The sequence below is a fragment of the Dreissena polymorpha genome, chromosome 13 (assembly GCF_020536995.1).
Source record: "Dreissena polymorpha isolate Duluth1 chromosome 13, UMN_Dpol_1.0, whole genome shotgun sequence".
NCBI lineage: Eukaryota > Metazoa > Mollusca > Bivalvia > Myida > Dreissenidae > Dreissena > Dreissena polymorpha.
In genome coordinates this window covers 71,412,238-71,430,292 of record NC_068367.1, presented here as the reverse complement: position 1 = coordinate 71,430,292, position 18,055 = coordinate 71,412,238, and positions in this window count along the sequence as shown.

Here is an 18,055-nt window from a genome sequence, read left to right as displayed (position 1 = left end):
CCGCTTCCCCAACCAAAGTAACCACTTTTTTCCCCTAATTTGACCAAATTTTTCCCCAATACAGGAAAAATTCCCCACCAATAATAATATCTAAACTTCGTTAAAAACTGAGCATTGTTTATTTGTCGGGCCTTCTATTAGGCTTGAAAAACCCAGAGCCGTAATCAAAGTACTGAAAGTACTGGTTTGACGATGCTTTTGAAGAGGATTGATATATAGAGGATATTTGTTGGATTCGGTGGAATATCGATTTTCCCAGAAAAAACAGCGAAAAATATCGATATCGTTTTCGTTCTTGAGCACTGAACTCCCTTGAGATTTGTTTACCTTAATATCTCATATTTGAACTTACAATTCTTTTGGGAGTAATGGTCCAGACAAATGGATAAAACAGCAACAATGTTCTAACCCATTATTTTTCGAAGAACATAATTGAGAATTTTGTGCTAGCCCCGAATCACAGTATGTTGGGGTATAAGAATAGTCAATTTTTTTTTCTTCTCAAAAGATTGTCGTAGATTATAACCGAGGAATATATCATCGAAGAAACTACTTCTTTTAGAAAGCCATTTTTTTCTTATATTTTTATATATAAACAAGGTTTTGTAACAATCTATATTATACATAGATGGCTTTAACAGCCCAATGTGGCTCACCTAAAACTAATGATTTGTTAGTAATAAATGATTAAGGAAGCAATTACTTTGTAGGCATGACATGGTCCTGACAGAAGGTAGCACTTTTTATACAAAAAACGTAGGTTCACAATGGGCTGTCAGTTTTAGTGGCAGCCATTGTGTGAATACGTTTTTTGTCACTGTGACCTTGACCTAGTGGCCTGAAAATCTATAAGGGTCATGTGCCAGTGATGATCATTGTATTTATGAAGTTTCATGATCCTAGGCATAAGCATTCTCAAGTTATCATTCGGAAACCATTTTACTATTTAGAGTCACCGTGACCTTTGACCTAGTGACCTGAAAATCAATAGGGGTCATATGCCAGTCATGATCAATATACTTATGAAGTTTCATGATCGTGTAAGCATTCTCGAGTTATCATTCGGAAACCATTTTACTATTTAGAGTCACCGTGAACTTGAACCTAGTGACCTGAAAATCAATAGGGTTCAAGTGCCAGTGATGATCAATGTACCTATAAAGATTAATGATCCTAGGCCTAAGCATTCGAGTGATGATCCGGAAACCATTTGACTGTTTTGAGTCACTGTGACATAGACTTTTGACCTAGTGACCTGAAAATCAATAGGGATTATCTACTAGTCATAATCAATGTACCTATGAAGTTGCATGATCCTAGGCGTAAACATTCTTGAGTTATCATCAGGAAACCATTTTACTGTTTCGTGTCACTGTGACCTTGACGTTTGACTTAGTGACCTAAAAATCAATAGGAGTAATTTGCCAGTCATGATCAAAGTACCTATGAAGTTTCATGATCCTAGCCATAAGCGTTCTTGAGTAATCGTCCGGAAACCATTTTACTATTTCGGGTCACCGTGACCTTGACCTTTGACTTAGTGACTTGAAAATCAATAGGGGTCATCTGCGAGTCATGATCAATCTAGCTATAAAGTTTCATGATCCTAGGAATAAGCGTTCTTCAGTTATCATCTGGAAACCGACTGACTGTGCAAAACAATATACCCCTTCTTTGAAGGGGTGCATAAAAATGTGAATCACATTTTTCATAAATTTAGATTTGTAAGCATAATGAGGCTGTACATGCTGCAGTTTTCAAGACATAAACATCGGTCTATTGTCGTAAATCACAAAATGTGAAACATTTGTTCCACATAGTTAAAAGTTAAATCAATGTGCTTAATATGCCAATGATAGTGCATTATTTGTTTCCAGTTGGATATAATACACTGTAAAAAGTCTACATTTAGGAAAATCAAGCAAGTCAGGGAGTTGTTTAGTTACCCAACGCATTTTGTTTTAATCTCTTTGAGCATATTTCATAATGCAATTGGCAGATTAAGAACATTCTTTAAACTTAAATATTATGCTATATAAAAGTGAAAGAAAGTGGACTTCACAAAATGACACAAATATCTAATCATTATGTTGTGTTTGTAAAACAATACTTCTAAAAATGCAAGGATTGTTACAAAACTGAATAATTGTACATCACAAAAACATTCTATATGCACATAGCAAAATCTGAAAATAACAGTGCAGAAACAGTTACAATTTAACACTGACTTTAAATAAATATGAAATGGCAATCTTGAAATTGTATATAGTACATTTCACAGAAGGTAGCACTTTATATATAAAAAACGTGGGTTCACAATGAAACTGACACAATACCCTGAATACTGTTATTTACAGCTGATCCACTTTTACAAAATGTGAATCAGATTTTTCACAATTTTGTATATGTAAGCATTATGAGGCTGTTCATCTATCAACTGCTGGGCACATACATAAAAACAAGAGATGTGTTCGTCAGAAACACAATGCCCCCTATTGTGTCGTTTTGATTTATTTTTTAATTTTTGACCTTGAAGGATGACCTTGACCTTGAACTTCCACCACTCAAAATGTGCTGTTTCGTGAGAACACCGCTTTGAAATTATTATTTTTTTTACCTTCGACCCTTGAAGAATGCCCTTGACCTTGAACTTCCACCACTCATAATGTACAGCTTCATTAGAACGCTGTTTTGAAATTATTATTTTATTGACCTTTGACCTTGAAGGATGCCCTTGACCTTGAACTTCCACCACTCAAAATGTGCAACTTCATGAGATACACATGCATGCCAAATATCAAGTTGCTATCTTCAATATTGAAAAAGTTATGGCCAACGTTAAAGTTTTCGTACATACAGATGCCATGTATTTGACATTTGACCTTGAAGGATGACATTGACCTTTCACCAATGAAAATGTTCAGCTCCATGAGATACACATGCATGCCAAATATCAAGTTGCTATCTTAAATATTGAAAAAGTTATGGCCAATGTTTAAGTTTTCGAATGGACAGACGCCATATATTTGACATTTGAACTTGAAGGATGACCTTGACCTTCACTTTTCACCACTGAAAATGAGCAGCTCCGTGAGATGCACATGCATGCCACATATCAAGGTGCTATCTTCAATATTGAACAAGATGCGTTTGTGAAACACAATGTCCCCCTATATGACGTTTGACCTTGAAGGATGACCTTGACCCTTCACTACTCAAAATGTGCAGCTTCATGAGATACATATGCATTTCAAATATATAATTGCTAGCTTCAATATTGCAGAAGTGACATTACATGAGCAATTTTGACCCATATATATGACCTTGAAGGATGGCCTCGACCTTGACCTTTCACCACTCAAAATGTGCAGTTCCACGAGATACAATTGCTTGCCAAATATCAAGTTGCTATCTTCAATATTGCAAAAGTCTTCAAAAATAAGCGATTTGGGCCACATATATTTGATCTCTGACCTTGAAGGATGACCTTGACCTTTCACCACTCAAAATGTGCAGCTCCATGAGATACACATGTATGCCCAATATCAAGTTGCTATCTTCAAGATTGCAAAAGTATTCATAAAATAAGCGATTCGGGCCACATATATTTGACCTCTGACCTTGATGGATGACCTTGACCTTTCACCACTCAAAATGTGCAGCTCCATAAGATACACATGCATGCCAAACACAAGTTGCTATCTTCAATATTGCAAAAGTATTCAACAAATGAGCGATTTTGGCCACATATATTTGACCTCTAACCTTGAAAGATGACCTTCACCTTTCACAACTCAAAATGTGCAGCTCCATCAGATACACATGCATGCCAAATATCAAGTTGCTATATTCAATATAGCAAAAGTTATGGCAAAATGTTAAAGTTGGCGCAAACAGACCAACCAACCAACCAACAGACTAACCAACAAACAGGGCAAAAACAATATGTCCCCCACTACGATAGTGGGGGACATAAAAAGTTATGGCCAATGTTTAAGTTTTCGGACGGACAGATGCCATATATTTGACATTTTACCTTGAAGGAATACCTTCACCTTTACCTTTCACCACTCAAAATGTTCGGTTCCATGAGATACACGTGCATGCCAAATATCAAGTTGCTATCTTCAATATTGAAACAGTTACGGCCAATGTTAAAAGTTTTTGGAAGACGGACAGACGCCATATATTAGAAATTTGACCTTGAAGGATGACCTTGACCTTCACCTTTCACCACTGAAAATGTGCAGCTCCGTGAGATGCACATGCATGCCAAATATCAAGTTGCTATCTTCAATATTGAAAAAGTTATGGCCGATGTTAAAGTTTTCGGACTGACAGACGCCATTTATTTGACATTTTACCTTGAAGGATGACCTTCATTTTTCACCACTCAAAATGTTGAGCTCCATGAGATACACATGCATGCCAAAATCAAGTTGCTTTCTTCAATAATGAAAAAGTTATGGTTAATGTTAAAGTTTTTGGACGGACAGACAGATGCCATATATTAGACATTTGACCTTAAAGGATGACCTTGACCTTCACTTTTCACCACTCAAAATGTGCAGCTGTGCGAGATGCACATGCATGCCAAATATGAAGTTGCTATGTTCAATATTGGAAAAGTTATGGCCATTAAAGTTTTCGGATGGACGGACAGACTGACTGACTGACATAAACACATACTGACGGACAGTTCAACTGCTATATGCCACACTACCGGGGCATAATTAGTTAATGTTTAGCAGTTACAAAATGCTTTAAAATTTACATGCCCTAATTGACAAAACAATGGTACAAATGATATCAAAAGTATTAATACATCAAGGATGGCAACAAGCCACATAAAAAATGCAGCAAAAGACATTCTAAAAGTAAAAGACATCTGTGCAATGATATCTTTTCTTTAAATGGTAAGATGAGCAAACAAACGGGCCTGAAAGGCCCAAAGTCTTTCACCTGAGATAACAAGATATTATTGGGACAAATGGTTTAATCAACAGTCATGAAGATCGGAAATTAAATGTGGCCTCTAGAGTGTTAACAAGGTTATACTACAGCAATGTAAGGAAAAATTGCCCACCCTTTGGCAGCCATGTTTTTCAACCAATTATAACCATTTTTGAACTCATCCAAGATATCATTGAGACCAATATTCTGACCAAATTTTAGATAGATTGGAATATAAATGTGGCCTCCAGAGAGTTAACAAGGCAAATGTTGATGGCTCATGAATGCCAAAAAGCGATCACAAAAGCTCACAATGAGCGCGTTTTGCTTAGGTGAGCTCACAAACATTAGCATGAAATACAGTGATATGAATCAACAATGCTAATCCTTTTTAATCCTTTTAGCATATGTAACAATGCTTTTTCTCAAAAAAAGCAAACACACATTCTTAAGTCAAAACAGGACTTAATATTTGGTCGAACAAGTATTTTTCTTCTTAATGATAAAAAAGGAAATCTCCTATGTTTCCACTTCTCTTCACTAAGAGACAGCACAGAAATATTAGCACCATACATCAATATCTTAAAAGACTTTCTGAATAGTAAAGCACACAGTCTGGTTCACATCTTGAAGTGTATGCCATCAAGAGTTTTTGAAGATTTTTACAATTATGTCTTTACTGGATATATAATTTGCAAGCGCTAATTGACAAAAGAAAAGTAAAAATGTTATCAAAAGTATTACCGATATATATCAAGGATGGCTTCATTTCGCATAAGAAATGCAGCATAACAAATTCTAAAAAATATCTGTACAATGATACTTCTCCTTCAAATGGTAAGATGAACAAAAAAAAACAATATTACAGGGGATGTAGTGATATGATTTGACAATGCTAATCCTTTTAGCATATGTAAAAATGCTTTTTTCTAAAAGAAGCAAACACACATTTGTAAGTCAAAACAGGACTGAACAATTGGTCATATAAACATGAACATGACAAGTTAGTATCTTTCTACTAAAGTAATAACAAGAACAAAAACAAGATGTGTTTGTGAAACACAATGTCCCCCTATTTGACGTTTGACCTTGAAGGATAACCTTGACCCTTCACAACTCAAAATGTGCAGCTCCATGAGATACACATGCATTTCAAATATAAAGTTGCTAGCTTCAATATTGCAGAAGTGACATTACATGAGCAATTTTGACCCATATATTTGACCTTGAAGGATGATCTTGACCTTTCACTACTTAAAATGTGCAGCTCCATGAGATACACATGAATGCCAAATATCAAGTTGCTATCTTCAATATTGCAAAAGTATTCATAAAATAAGCGATTTGGGCCACATATATTTGACCACTGACCTTAAAGGATGACCTTGACCTTTCACCACTCAAAATGTGCAGCTCCCTAAGAAACACATGCATGCCAAATATGAAGTTGCTATCTTCAATATTGCAAAAGTACTCATAAAATGAGCGATTTTGGCCACATTTATTTGACCTCTGACCTTGAAGGATGACTTTGACCTTTCACCACTCAAAATGTGCAGCTCCATGAGATACACATGCATGCCAAATATCAAGTTGCTATCTTGAATATTGAAATATTGCAAAAGTGTACATTAAATGACCGGTTTTGACCCATATATTTGACATTTGACCGTGAAGGATGACCTTGACCTTTCACAACTCAAAATGTGCAGTTCCATGAGATACATATGCATGCCAAATATCAATTTGGTATCTTCAATATTGCAAAAGTTATTGCAAATGTTAAAATGGCGTAAACCAACCAATAGACCATCAGACCAACCAACCAACAGACAGGGTAAAAACAATATGTCCCCCACTACGATAGTGGGGGACATAAAAAAAAACAATATAACAGGAGATGTAGTGATATGATTTGACAATGCTAATCCTTTTAGCATATGTAAAAATGCTTTTTCCCAAAAGAAGCAAGCACACATTTGTAAGTCAAAACAGGGCTTAACATTTGGTCATATAAACATGAATATGGCAAGTTAGTATCTCTTACTAAAGAAATAACAAGATGGCCTGAAGGCCTAAAAGTCGCTCACCTGTAAAAAAAAGACCTGTTCTTTGCAGCCCAAGATATCAATTTAACAAATGTTCTTACCAAGTTTCATGAAGAATAAACAACAAATGGCCACCTGGAGGCCATGATTTTTTTAACACACCTGAACCATTCTTTAACTTTTCCAAGATATGCAAAAATTGTGCTTTCTACACTGTTCACATGTTTTTACTATATACATATAAAGAAAAGTGCTTCGTCCCCTGGTGGCCATGTTTTTGCACTGATTACGATCATTTTCAAACTCTTCCGAGACATCCACATAACTTATGTTTTGACAAAATTTCATGATGATTAGGCAAAAATGTTACCAAATAAATATAAGGAATAACACACCCCTCCGTGGCGGCCATGCATTTTACTCCTTCAAGCCATTTTCGAACTTAACTGTTGTATCCAGGAAACAAGTGTTCTGACCAAACGTCATGAAGATAGGACAAAAAAATGTGTCTTCTAGACAGTTCACGTTTTCACTAGATACATAGAAAGAAAACTGCCCCAATCATTGACAGCCATGTTTTCCACCCATCATGACCATTTTTGAACTCGCACGAGATATCTATAAAATCGAAGTTAAGAATTTGTTTCTATGATGATTAGGCAAAAATGTGACTTCTTGATTGTTCACTTTGTTTACTGTATAAATGTAAATATAAGGAAATGACCCCCCCCTGGCGGCCATGTTTTTTTTATATACATATTTGAACCATTTCAAACTCAACCGTTATATCCAGAAAACATTAGTGGTGTCCAAATTTCATGAAGATTGGACAAAAAAATGTGACTTCTATAGTGTTCACATGTTTTCGCTATATACATATAGAGAAAACTGCCTCGCCCCCTGGCGGTCATGTTTTGTTCAACCATATGGACCATTTTCCAACTCGTCCGAGATATCAATGAAACCAATGTTTTGACCAAGTTTCATGATGATTGGGCAGAAATTGTGACTTCTAGACTGTTCATAAGGTTTCTCTACAGCCATATAAGGAATTCTGCCTAGCCCACTGGTGGCCATGTTTTTCAATGGATCAACACCATTTTTGAACTCAACCAACATATCATTCAGACAAACATTTTGACAAAGTTACATGAAGATTGGGCATCAAATGTGACGTGTACAGTGTTCACAATGTTTTCCTTTGTTTTTACCTAATGACCTAGTTTTTGACCCAGCATGACCCAGTTTTAAACTCAGTCGAGGTATCAATGGGACAAATGTTCTGAACAAGCTTCACGAAGATAGGACATAAAACGCACGATAGATAAAAGGCAATCACATTACCTCACCATGAGCACGTTGTGCTCAGGTGAGCTAAAATAGGAAATCTATGTATCCTCCTCTCTTACCAAGAGACAGCACAGAAATACTAGCACCATACATCAACATCTTTACTAATACTCTGATAAAGCACACATTTCACATGTTAAATGATATGACATCAGAGCTCCAGATAAGGTTGTATTTTCGTAATTACGAATTATTTTCAAGTCCGTTACGTATTTATTTTAAAATCTTGTTGTACCATTTAGAATTACAAAATCAAGTTACGAATATTATTTTTACATTGGTTCGTATCGATTTTTATTCAGTTATTTTCGCGTATTAAAGATCTTTTTGGTGCTTACATAGAATGGTTATCGGGTTTGTTTAACAAAGCGCATTTAGTCCAGTAAAAGCAGCGTGTACAGTCTATCTGTCAAAAAACAATGGCGGCACCCAGAGAGCGTCCTAAAAAACTGCAAAGCGTGCAAAAACACGTTTTTAACATATTGTACGCAAAGAAAGCACAAGTTGAATGTTAATAAAGACATTATTGAAAAGATTTTATACCATGTTATATGTTCAGTCGCTGACACAGTCGGAAAAGCTAAAAACAAAACGCGACATAACGGGTTCAAATTTAAACAAAACAAGATGTGTTTGTGAAACACAATGTCCCCCTATATGACGTTTGACCTTGAAGGATGACCTTGACCTTGACTCTTCACTACTCAAAATGTGCAGCTCTTTGAGATACACGTGCATTTAAAATATAAAATTGCTAGTTTCAATATTGCAGAAGTGACATTACATGAGCAATTTTGACCCATATATTTGACCTTGAAGGATGATCTTGACCTTTCACCACTCAAAATGTGCAGCTCCATGAGTACACATGCATGCCAAATATCAAGTTGCTATCTTCAATGTTGCAAAAGTATTCATAAAATAAGCGATTTGGGCCACATATATTTGACCTCTGACCTTGAAGGATGACATTGACCTTTCACCACTCGAAATATGCAGCTCCATGAGATACACATGCATGCCAAATATCAAGTTGCTATCTTTAATATTGCAAAAATACTCATAAAATGAGCGATTTTTCCACATAATTCTGACCTCTGACCGTAACCTTTCACCACTCAAAATGTGCAGCTCCATGAGATACACATGCATGCCAAATATCAAGTTGCTATCTTCAATATTGAAATACTGCAAAAGTGTACATTAAATGAGCGATTTTGATCCATATATTTGACCTTTCACCTTGAAGGATGACCTTAACCTTTCACCACTCAAAATGTGCAGCTCCATGAGATACAAATGCATGCCAAATATCAAGTTCCTATCTTCAATATTGCAAAAGTTATTGCAAATGTTAAAATTGGCGCAAACCAACCAACAGACCAACAAACCAACAGACAGGGCAAAAACAATATGTCTTCCACTACTATAGTGGGGGACATAAAAAACATTGAAGGAGTGGGAGGGACCCGTGGTTAATTGTTGAAAAGATTGAAGGGGAGACCTGTTTTAATGATGAAATATGTACAAATTCGTCAAAGGCATGCAATCTAAGCACAGTTTGGGCATATGAAGGTATTTGAAATATAAAATTGTATAATACTGAATAGACACTGTTGAACTCGTATAAATAAAGTTGCTAGTATGTTTTATTTTTATTTTTAATTTTTTGCATGAAAATAACCATCATTATTTATTTTTAGGTCATTTAGAAAAGTTAAGAATTATTTTCCAAAACTTAGTAGTTACGTTAAGAATAAAATTTCAGAGTTAAGAATTCTTTTTTAAAATCTGGTAGTAACGTTAAGAATTTCACGAAACCTTATCTGGAGCTCTGTGACATCAGAGTTATTGATGATTGATACATTTATGTCTTTATTGGATGAACTGAACTGTGAGCACCTCAGTCCCCTTTAATTCAATATTAAGGTCAACCGTTCCATTGATTGTCAGGTGCTCTAAGTCCATGCGGTTACCCTCAGGTAAAGCCTCCAACAAAAGTTCGGATGACACAGTTACAACTTCATCGTCCCTTAGGAGTAGCTGTGCAATGTCTCCTTCTACGCTGACTCCAGCGACTGTAACTGTAAAACTAAAACATGATTATTTGATGGGGTCAAACCCATGACCTTCTCTAAGTTAAATCAATGTCCAAAGATTAACATATTGTCTGGGCACTGTGTTTAAGATGCACAGACTCCAATGCTTTAAAGCGGGTATATACGATCTTGTCAAATATTTAGTAATAAATACAAAATGTGTAAAAAACTTATTATACATATATTTCAATATAAACTAAAATAAAAGTTAAGAAGAACATGTGTCGAAAAATGCTAAATAAGCCAGATATTTACTTCTGAAATCGAAAAAGGCTGTACAGCCGAATTCGCCAGCATATATATCATGCATGTACGATGTGAATCTAAATTTAGTTTAACGGTTCATTTGAAATTTCTGCAGCGATATCGATTTATACGACACATGAACACTTACAAAAAAGACGAATGCGTCGGTTATTGTAGGAAAATAATTACGAATTATCTTCGTCACAATCGGCTCGGGGCGCTAATTTGTATTTGCTGTATTTTATGAAATTCGTCTTAAATGTATCATTTTTCTTGCATAGTGTGTGTTATTATAACATATTTGTATCAATATTTTACAATTCAGCACATATAAAAATCGTATATACCCGCTTTAAACTGATTCAGTAACATCTTACTATCATGCAGGGTTTAACTGTGTTGGAACTCTGTATTGACTGGCAACCTCTTTGCCACAATGGAAAGAAATAGGCCCAGGTGTGCAACAAAAACTAGAGTTTTGTCACAGACTTGACGTATACCCCCACATGCTGCATTGACACCGAATATTTTGCATGCTGTCTTCACAAAACAAGACTCAGGGCCTTCAATCCATTTTAGGGGAAGCGGGTTGCTACCCTCATGAGGGGAATTTTTGCTGCGTTTCCATTTAGGGGGATTTTTTTTACTTACTCTCTCATTATTACACATGTACAGTAATCATGAGACACATCTTGAAAAAAAAAAGTAAATGGGGGAAAAATGTACTTTTCAGGTGGGGGACTGCGGCTGCAGATAAGATAGAGGGCCGTGCAAGAGAAGCTTATTTAAAGAATTAATATGCCCATTTATGGCCATTTTGACCTTTGAATTCTTTTGCATGACATGCCCTCCAATGACTGTGAACAAAAAAATAATGTACAGTCATTTTAAAATGTCACAGAGAATGACATAGTTATGGCCCAAACAAGCTCGTTTATGGACATTTTTTACCTCTAAACTCAAAGTGTAACCTTGACTTTGGAGATATCGACGTAATTTTTTCCCGTTACACACTGTCAAATGATGGTGATCAAATGTTCCAAATGATTTTAAGTCTCACAATAAATGACAAGGTTATGGCCCGGACCTTTGAACTCAAAGTGTGGCCTTGACTTTGGAGATATTGACGTAATTCTTCTCATGACACATCGTCCTAGAATGAGGAATGAAAGTGCCAAATGATTTTGAAGTCTCACAGTAAATGACAAAGTTATGGCCTGGACAAGCTAAGATATATGGGCATTTTGACCTTGGCGATATCGAAGTAATTCTTTCCCTTGATACACCGTTCCATGATGGTGAAAAAATGTACCAAATCATTTTAAATCTAATGATAAATGACACAGTTATGGTCCTAGCAAACTTTCGGATAAAATTGCACTAAGTGACCCAGTTACCTAGTTTTTGACCCTGCATGACCCATATTCAAACTTGACCTAGACATCATATAAATAAAACTTCTGACCAAGTTTGGTGATTATCGGTTTAAATTTTCGGGAGAGATTGACAAAGTGACTCCTATATAGGCCCCATCACCAATGGTAATGGGGGGGGGGGGTATAATTATAATATACCAAAAAAGTTAGTATTACCTCCATGTTCGACCTACTAGTTGTTTGCAAGGATGTTTCCCCCTTGAAGTGGTTGATAACCACATCTGTGATTCTTACATATTGCCCAGTGTGGAAGTCTTTTTGTGAGTGTTCACGCCACAGGGACACCTTGGCAATTCCAGTTCCGTCTCTAATTTCTATCTTTTTAACATTTACTTGTCATCCTTTAACATCCACTGTTCTCACACCTTCTTCCTAAAAATGAAAAATAAAACTGGCATTTAATAATATTTAAGTACATAATAACACAAACATAATATAGATTCTAACTGTTTGATCTCAACCTACAGAATTTATTTAGAAACAATTTTGCTCACATCACACACTTTTAATGCAGCATAAAGCCCTGTTTTCCCTGAAAACAGCCAATACGTACAGATTTCAATCATAAACTTACCAATGTACCAATGCTTCGCTCACAAATAACAAGTGCATATTTTAGAATCACAAGAACATTTTAAGAAATTAATGACACAGTTGTTTGTAAATAACCAAAAAAGGTGCTATAAGTAACAATATGTGTTTGTGAATAACTATGTCCCCCTCCATATATTTGATCCTTGACCTTGACATTTGATCACAAAAAAATGTGCAGCTCCATGAGATACACATGCATGCCAAATATGAAGTTGCTATTTTGAATATTCCAAATGTTATGGCAAATGTTCGAGTTTGACGCAAATCAACAAAAAAATAAACCAACAGACAAAGCAAAAACAATATGCCAGTTTTGCCTTGTCAATCTGTCGAATCTGTCGAATATAATTGGAATATTATTGTATCAACTAAGAAATACCAGGTAAGTTATTCCTTTTAGTGCGTTTACGGCGAAATTTTCACGCGTTTGATTTGCTCTTATTTTTACAGCTTGCTTTAATTTTGCGACATACATGTTTCATACAGAGGCTTTACAACCAAGTTCACGGAAGTAAACAAAAATGTTCCATAACTGGACTCATTACACCAAGAAACTTAAAGTTTCCGACGCACGAAATACTTAAAGTATCACAGGATTTTTCAAGACAGTCACTGTCACGAGTGTGAGTAGCCCCTATCTTAATAGTACTCATACATGCATAGTAGTACGTCGAATCATGCCAAGGTTGGCACAGAGACAGACTGCGTTGTCACTTCCCCGACCCCGGTTCAAACTATTGATGCCAATCAGACATGTCAGGCTGACAATGGTACTGTAACCATGCAATCTAAATCCACAGTCGGTTTAGTTTCTTTTCCCCTATTATTTAATCTTCTTTTCCCCTAATATTTTACCTTCCTAACTTTGTGGCCACCCAATACAATTTATTTCATGTATCAACTCCAAATGAAATACAAATTTCTTATTTTCCCCAAATAAGAAAAAATCGCGCTATTTTTCCCCTAAAAAAAGGCTGAGGCCCCTTCCCAAAAAAGGTTGTTTTGGCCCTGGCCTGTGCAGTTCGCATAGGCCAGTCAGGGACGACACTTTACGCCTAAACCGGATTTCGCTAAGATGAGATTTCCTTTAAACAAATCAAAGTGCCGAAGGCACTTAAATTGTTCGCTATTTCATAATCTTAGGCGCAACTCATTTCAAAATTATCTTATAGCATTTTAAATCGCAAGTTTAAAATGAACAAACCCATTTAGATTTTATAAAGAGTGTGTCTTAACGCACAGGTTGAGATGTGTGTGCACTGTTTATCATCATATTTTTGTTATAAAGATAATTTAAATAAAATAACAACAACATGTCTCTTTTTAGACGTTCTGAAGCATTAACAATATTATGAAAAAGGTATAATGAGAACCAGTTAATATAAAATAAAATTTGCGATCACCATTATATTAAATAAATATTGTGGGAATGCAGAATACCTATCCCACTAAGAATATAATTTCATGCTGGACATTTTCTTTTCATAACATTTGAACCCACATTCAATTCAAAATAAAGATTAAGATAATTGATGAAAATACAATAAAAATAAATCTGTGAGTAGTACTTTTTACTCACGAATTAGGTAGTCATAAAGACAGCGCTGTTGACCCGTACTTTGTTGTGAATGCATTACTTGTTACCCTAGTAGTTCACACGGTGTCAACCAGTCTCTTACTTTAAAATCGGTATAGAACACTCATGCGCTTTTCCGGCGTAGCTGTTTTACCCAGCTTTTCACCTTAAATGACCTATTCATAATGCCAGCAGGCACGAATTAATACATTCGAATATGTTATTGGCTGATTCGAGAGAAATTCCCTGAACTTTGGCTGCATCACTGTGTCTGTGCACAGCGTAAAGAATGTAACACTGTTCAATGTACGGAATTTCAGACTACCTTCTGAATGTTCAAACGACACAAATTGTGGACCAGTTACAAATACGCGTTAAAATCAATCTCGCAGAATTTCAGGGTCTTTACTCGGGCACTAAATCTTTAGGGAAAGACATAATTGACTATCGATAAACACAGTTTTTATTTCAATATGTGAAAAAACACTACTGAAATAGTACAGTATCACGTTTAATTATCTACCACAAATGTTTATCGTACTCGGTCAGCAGGTCTGAAAATCGTTCCTGAAGGCCTGAATAGGCTACCCTTATTTGTCAGTGTGCTGTATTTGCTTTTTTGAGTTCAATTTTATATCGAACTGCATTGTGCTAAAATATACCATTTACACTCGCAATGAGATTTAAAAAGACCCGCGTCGTGCGGAAATGGGTCTTATGCCATATGCGCCCATCATAGCTATAGCCCACCCAGCCTGCGCATGTCTTAGTCTGGTCAGGAGATACATAATGACACCATGAAACCTGGAGTGATTTCATAGCGGAAAGCATCGCCTCTGACCAGACTACGCAAATGCACAGGCTGGGCTTGAGCTACGCTTACCGGAGGACCATAAGACCCATTTTCGCATGATACGGATATGAAAGTGTGATTTAAACGTTTGGAAAGAAAACTGCGTGTTCAAGCAATTATATTCATGTTCATTATAAAATTTTCGCAAAAAAATAAATGCTTCATTTAATTTATTTCCATTCCATCTTTATTATGCATATTACAATAAAACATTTTCCTTTTAACATTTGTTTTGCTTTACATAATGAAAATATGGGTCTATTAATCACTTCGTAAAGTGGTATTGAGTTTTTCCGTTTTTCTCCCTTTGATCAGAACAGGAATAGGCTGTTTGTGCGTTTATAATCCTTTCAAAAACACACACCGTATCAACCGCTAGTTTTTACATGAAGCTATCATTGGTTGATATAATGGACCGGCGTTGTTTTTACCGGGGTGATAAGTGGGGTTTTCTGCACTCGAGCGAATTCCGTGATCAGTCTATTGCGTACAAAATACCTTTAGAGCCACCGTTGTTACACATTAAAATTCAGAGGGCGCCAATGTGAAAGTGCAATAGAACGATGGCGACAATGCGATAGTACGATGGCGAGAATGCGATAGTACGATGACGACAATGCGACAACGCGATAGTACGATGGCGACAATTCGATAGCGACAATTCGACAATGCGATAGTACGATGGCGACAATCCGTTAGTCATATAGTAATGTCGTCATCGTATCATCGCATTGTGGCTATCGTACTATCGCATCGTCGCCATCGTATTGTCGCGCTGTCGGCATCGTACAATCGCACTATTGCATTGTCGCCATCGAACTATCGCACGGTCGCCATCGTATTGCCGCACTGTCGTCATCGTATAATCGCATTGTCGCCATCGTATTGTCGCATTGTCGCCATCGCATTGTCGCACTGTCGTATTGTCGCCATCGTACTATCGCACTGTCGCCATCGTTTTGTCGCACTGTCGTCATCGTATTATCGCACTATCGCATTGTCGCCATCGTACTATCGCTTTGTCGCCATCGAGTTGTCGCATTGTCGTCATCGTTCTATCGCATTGTCGCTATCGTACTATCGCGTTGTCGCATTGCGATGATCCGTTTTATCAAATGCCAGTTTAATTCAAATAACAACCGTTTATCTGGTATGTGATTTTAAAAGGATTTAAAATTATCGAGATTTGTATTAGACGTTTTTGTAAACTTTCAACTCATGAATAAGTTCACGGTTGTTGAATGCGCTATTTATATTCTCGACACGTTTAAGTGATCTCTTTATGATGTATATCGTGTAACTGGTAGAAAAGTAACGATTTATGTTTGATATGTTAGCACTATATAAAATACAGGAACATTTGTTGTAACTACATTCGAGATGATGGCGAATCGTGTTGTGACAGGTTCGAGTCCCAACATTTAAACTTTTCCATCGAAAATTCAAATTATTTTGTTTTATTTTGCCAGAATTGTTTATTTGTAGGCATATAAGGCTTATATTATGCCTTTTGTATTTTGCTTGACTGTGTTTCGTTAAAACAAAAATAACACCAATAAACTAAGATCAAGACAAATGGACAAAGTATTTTCATGTCTTTAATATTCTTTTGTGTATAGCATTGTGTATATTGTGTATCACAATTAATCAGGTGAAGAATTACTCGATTGGCATCACTGCATCGATGCATACAGAATAAACTGTTTATAAAATTAGTCAATAACATTTGTCTATCGTTACACACGTTCTTGCTTATTGTGAATGTGTTGTTAACTTTACTATTCAGCGAATTATCCAGGCAAAACTACTAATCCGAATGCCCGCGCCCGCGTATTGCTCGTGTTAAGGAAAACTGAAAACATCTCCATGTCACTGTTTCAACTACAGACATTAATTTTAAACGGCAAGTGCCCGGTATGTGTTCTGGTTCATTGCGTGTGTGTGGTCACTGGCCAAGGTCTATAACGCTGACATGCAATTACGTAGAACTTTGTCCCTTTTAAACGTGAACAAATCCCGTTAATGTTTGCGTGCAGCTACTCCAAGTCTCTATATTATCTACAGATGATTAACGTTAACATATGTGTTCATATGTGACCAGCTTAGCAGGATTATTACCGTTTGTTCTTATAAAATTCCGTTTCATGTTTCAGTAAGAGTTAAATTACAGTTTTAAGTTTGCATTGAACAGACATGTATCTATGCAACTACGGCATATATTTAGTTCAAATTTCATTTTGTCATCATCATGTCAGATCACAGACCCAGGTATATAGTTATCAGCTCCAATTCAACAGAAGTTTGCTTATTATCGTACGTTTAGGAATATGTCGTTGGGAAAATTCTGGTAGGCATTTACGTGTGTCAACTCATAGCTTGAGCTTATGTAAACATAGTATGCGGTTGCATTTGGGAGCCTATTTAGTTAAGTACAAGTTCACTGTTGCTAAATATTTTTTTACAAGCTGAACGTTTACATATACTGTAAAACTACTACTTATAATCGACTTCAAATATGTCTTTGTTGTCATAATATCAAGAAGAAAAGAAGAACACTAATCTTTTAATAGCTCTTAATTTTGTCCGTGTTACTTACTTTGAAAAAAGTGATCAATAATTGTTTGGTGAAATAATCTTGACGTTTTAATGTTTGAAAATGTTATTGTTATTTAATGCGATTTTTAGCTCATCTATTTTTTGAGAAAAAAAAATGAGCTATTGTCATTACCTTGGCGTCGGCGTCGGTGTCGGCGTCGGTTTGGGCGTCCGGTTAAGTTTTGCGTTAAGGTACACTTTTCTCATAAAGTATCAATGCTATTGCATTTAAACTTGGTACACAAACTTACTATCATAAGGGGACTGGGGAGGCAAAGTTAGATAATTCTGGCTTGCATTTTGAC